The sequence below is a fragment of the Micromys minutus genome (genome assembly GCF_963924665.1).
Source record: "Micromys minutus genome assembly, chromosome: X".
NCBI lineage: Eukaryota > Metazoa > Chordata > Mammalia > Rodentia > Muridae > Micromys > Micromys minutus.
In genome coordinates this window covers 50959746-50965161 of record NC_137970.1, presented here as the reverse complement: position 1 = coordinate 50965161, position 5416 = coordinate 50959746, and positions in this window count along the sequence as shown.

The following is a 5416-nucleotide window of genomic DNA, read 5'->3' as shown; positions in this document are numbered from 1 at the left end:
CAGTCACGGTATCTCTTTACAGCAATAGTAACCCTAACTAAGAAAAGTGGAAATAATATCAATGCACTACTCATATGACCTCCTCAGATACAAACTTTTGACTCAGTTTACAGTAACTGATGTGATTTTCCTCATGTGGGCGGGCATCAAACCCTATCAAAGTGGTTAAGCAGTATCCTATTGTGGATATTCTGTAACCCCAAAACTTTGGACATGGAAGTAAAAGGGCAGGAAATTCACAGGAGTTTGAGAGACGCCTGGACTACATAGACTCTCTCTTTATTCTTCTTTTCCTTTCTCCCTTTGTGTGTGTGTGTGTCCTTCAAAAGGAAGAAACAAAATAAGAATTAAACATGAACAGCAGACTTAAGCAGACATTTCTCAGAGGACACAGTAACCATCAAGAAATATGAAAAAAACATCACTAATTGCTAAGAAAATGCAAATTAAAAATATAATCTGGGCCAGTGACTAACTAAGAGCCCTTGCTTCTTTCTAGAGGAATTGTATTCAATTCCCAGGACCCTCACAATCATCTACAATTCCATTTCCATGGGATCCAACGCCCTCTTCTGTTTTCCAAGGGCACTGCATGCATATGTTATACAGACTTATATGTAAGCAAAACATTCACACATATAAAACACATTCTCTAAAAATTACAAATAAAACAATTGGGTATCACCTCATATAAGTTAAAATGGCCTTTATTGCAAAAATGAATGATGAGCACTGGGGATGATTTAGAAAAAAAAATTACTTTTTGGTGGGAAAGTAGATTGGTCCCGACATTACAGATGACAATTCTAAAAGAGTTGGAAAGAGAGAGCAGTGAGTAAAGTTCTTGCTGGGCACATACGAGGAATTGAATTCTGATTCCTAGCACCCATGTAAAAGGCCAAGTCTCATGCCACAACCAGCCTCACTGAAACGGCAAGCTCCAGGTTCAATGAGAGACCCTATCTTCAAAAACTAAAGAGCACAGTTGCGCTGATCAGTTTTTATTGTCAACTTGACAAAAGTTGGAGTCACATGGGGAGAGGGAAACTCAACTGAAGCATTGTCTGGATCAGATTGGCTTGTCTGTGGGGCAGTGTCTTGATTGCTAGTTGATGTAAGAGGGTCCTGCCCACTGCAGGTATGGCATCCCTAGGCAGGTGGGCCAGGACTGTATTTAAAATGATTGAGCAGAAGTCTGAGAGCAAGCAAGTAAGCAAGCAAGCAGAATGTCTCAGTTGTTCCTGCCTTGAGTTTCTGCCTTAACTTTTCTCAATGATGGACCATGACCTGGAAGTATAAGAGGAAATAAACTTCTTCCTCTAAGTTATTTTAGGTCAGAGTGTTTTATCACAGTAACAGAAGAGAATGAGCAAGGAAAATACATGCACACACTGGCAAGCACACCAGCATTCACACATGCATCTACACACATGAAGACATGCTCCACAAAGAAAAACAAGTATGTTAAGGACATGTCTGTGCTGGTATAATTGCACCAATACTCTTACCAGTCAAAATATAGAATCCCCAGCCTGTGTCCATTAAATAGATAAAGTTTGTGCACATGTGTTTAGGTGCATATATTTGTGGTCTTCAAAAATTAAAAAGAAGAAAGAATAACATTTTGTCATGGGTATATAAGAAGTCTGAAAGCTATTCTGCTAAGTAAAATGAACCAGGCACAGAAATGCAAATGCTGCATGAGTTCAGTCATATGCAATACATTGATAGAGGTTGAATGTAGAATGCTAACTGCCAGAGGTTTAGGGGTAGGCACATATGACAGGGAGAAACAAGTTTGGGATCAAAGGATACAAAGTTACTCCCAGGGAGAAGAAGTTCTGGGACTATTTGCAAAGCAGAAAGACTATAATAACACTAAAAATAATTAGTAAAAATATACATATAAAAGTAATACTAAATAAAATACATGACTATAAAAATAAGAATAGTGAAACGACATTTGTTATCTTGATTTAATCATTCTATATTTTATACATATATTAAAATGTAATAGTCCATAAATGTATGCAATTTTCATTTGTCAATTAAAATAATATTGTTTTGGAAAAGGAAAACCTAAGCTGGACATGGTGTTGCACTCTTAAATCCCAGCGCTTGAGAGGTAGAGGCAGGCAGATCTCTGAGTTTGAGGCCAGCCTGGCCTACAGATCAAGTTCTAGGACAGCCAAGGTTACACAGAGAAACCCTGTCTCTTTAAACACCTGCATCCACCAAGGAAGAACTAAAACAATGAAATTATTCCTTATGATACTCTGCTATACTCATAGATCAGAGAGGCTTCATCCAGCAACTGATAGGAGCAGATGCCCAGACCCACAGCCAAACATTAGGCAGAGCCCAGGGAATCCTGTAAAAGAGTGGGGAGAAGGATTGTAGGAGTCAGAGGGGATCAAGTACACAACACTATGGCCCAAAGAATCAACTAACCAGGGCTCATAGGGGCTCAGAGAGCCAGAACCGAGCATCAGGGAGCTCATATGGTTATAACCTAGGCTTTCTACATATATGCTATGCTTGAATAGTTTTGTATTCTTGTAGGATTCCTAACTATGGAAGTGTGGGTATCTCTGACTCTTTTGCCTCCTCCAGCCTTGATATGAGAGTTTGTACCCAGTCTTATTGTAACTTGTTGTGCCATGTTTGATTGATATTCCCTAGAAAGCCTGCTCTTTTCTGAAAGAAAATGGAGAAGTGGATTTAGGGGAGAGGAGAATGGGGGACTGGGAGGAGCAGAGGGAGGGGACACTGTGGTCAGGATGTAATATACGAGAGAATAAGAATAATAAACATAAGTGTATTAGCTAAGATGCAAGTATTTACTAGTACTTTAAAAATGGCATTCACTAAGGTAACCTACCAAGTAGATGTCCACCAATTAACAGTGTTGTTAATTCCTCCTTGTTCATAGTTGGCCTCCAATTGGTAGTTGCTTTAAGCGCAGGCCATTCTGAGAATTGAATATCAGATATTAGGAAAAGGTATCCCTATGATAGACCACATTCTTTAATTCTCAGTCTCAGCAAGCGCTGTCGCATATGTGTCACTGCTACTAGTTGGGAAGGTTTACTGATATTTTAATTATAAAAATTTATTTGTTTTTATTTTATGTGCTTGAGTGTTTTGCCTGAATGTATATTTGTGGACTGCATATGTGCCTGGTTCCTGAGGAGGCCAGAAGAGGGCGCTGGATCCCCTGTAACTGGAATTAAAGACTTGAAAACTGCCATGTTGGTGTTTGGGATGTTCCTCTGGAAAAAAACAGCCAGTAAATACTCTTGACTGTTGAGCCATCTCTTCAGCTCCAGTTAACTAATTTCTACCTGACAGTGACTACTGGTAACACAAATGTTGTCAAAAGATGTCACCCTCTAGCTGAGACAGTCCATTTGAATAACTGGAAAGAGAATAATTTCATTGACAATGAGGACACAGGTATCTCCAAATGAAACTAGGCCAGTTTTATAGCTAAGCAGACAGTCACCTTTATTATCTTTTCCCCAAGCATGTAGCTTCCTAAAAGGATTCATTTAAATTATGCATACTCACTGTGATTAGGGATAAGTGGATATCTGTCCAATAGCTGTAGCCAATGTTGTCTATTTTGGAACCTAAGCTACTATTATACTGTGGTATAAAAAGTGACGGTCTGCTGGGGAAGCTTACTTCAGCTACTACTAGTTCCTTTAGTATTGATGTAATGGTCCACCAGCATAAATTAGAGGCAGGCACAAAGTTAAGAGTTTCTGAAATAGAAATCTGCTATCATGCTCTAACTCAAAAAAACATTGGAGTTTGCCTACCAATTTAACAGGTGTCATCTAAGTGGCTCTTCTTTGTCCTCCAGAGCCCTCTGTCACCTTCCCTTTCATCTCCAGGCGCACAAGTAAGCAGAACTTGGGCTGTGAATGGTTTAATTGGCTTCAGAGTAGGATAGTTCATTGTTTGCAGTAACCGTGATTTGAACCAAATAGGGTACTGTTTATTAGAACTAAAAGGCAACATTTGATTCTGAGTTAACTTCTCATGAGTTTTTATTAAACCCAGAGCAGGCACAACTCACTGAATTGTATTCCTGTTAGCCATCAACACTAGTACAGAAGACTTCTATTCATTAGAACCTTCCTGAGAAAAAATTCAGTTTCCTTTGGACTTCCACGTGATCATGCCACGCAACACATTCTAACCTAGCCAACTGAGGAGACTTTGAGTTTAGCTAGCACTGCATATTGGCTGTTTGAACAAGTCTCTTACGAGGCCTTATGTGACATAGCCAGCCTTCAGACTTTAACACCCCATCAGCTGAACCGGCAGAAGTAGAAAGTGGAAGGGGTCAGGAAGTAAGCGGGGCTGGAGAAAGGATGGACAAAGATGACACACAACTGCAGCTAGATAGAAGGAATAAGCTCAAGGGGTCTATCCTACAACATGATAAACTGCAATCTCCAAAGGTTAGGAGAGGGAAATGGAGAGGGAGATAGCTCACTGTGAATACCAATTGTTCCTTTTCAGTTCCAGTTATGAAAACTTGCTCTTAACTAGATGTATGCCATACAGCTAGGTAGCATCCTTTTTGCTTGATTCCAATATTTAAGTACTTGTAAAAAAAAAAAAAAAAAACTGAGCGAGTTCTGTAACTGCAGGCATTAACAATCATGCCTGATGTTTTTAAAAATGTTTTAAAATAGCTGGTCACGAGAGAGAGGGAGAGAGAGAGAGAGAGAGAGAGAGAGAGAGAGAGAGAGAGAGAGAGAGAGAGAGAGAGAGTGCACAAATTATCTTCATCACTATCAGGATGATATTTACTGAGTTTTTTTAGAGGACAGCAGTTTCCTACAGGGGACAACCCCTCCCCTTTGGTTTTCCACACCAAGCCTAGGATCCTACCTTATCTCCACACAGTGTCCTGGTTTAGAAATCAGTCTATAACAAAGCCCAGCATGCATGCAACCGGTGGTTTGGAACATCTGTGCAGATGGATGGTCATCTCTGTGAGTCCTCAGAGGAAAAGGAATAAAACTTGTTATCTTTGGCCAACTTCAGGCTTAACAGAAGCAATGAAGGCTCAGTATTCCCCGGAAGAAGGACAAGATCGATGCCATCTGGAAGAGCAAACTCAAGTGCAACCAATCACAGGTCAATTCTTTACAAAGGTACCTACTCCAGTTAAACTTTGGATACTGGCCTCTACTTTGTTTTGTGATATCTGGCACTACATCCACAGGGTTGAGGATTTCCTCTCATCTCAGAGAGCCTCAAAGAGTCAGTGCAATTGCAGGGAGATCCTCTCATTATAGTTCATTATGGGGTCAGCAAGCAAGCCACTCCTGATTGAAAGGCAGGCATTCTCTACCCTATTCAGGTCCACTGCCTGCCTAGTGTGAAACCTACCAGG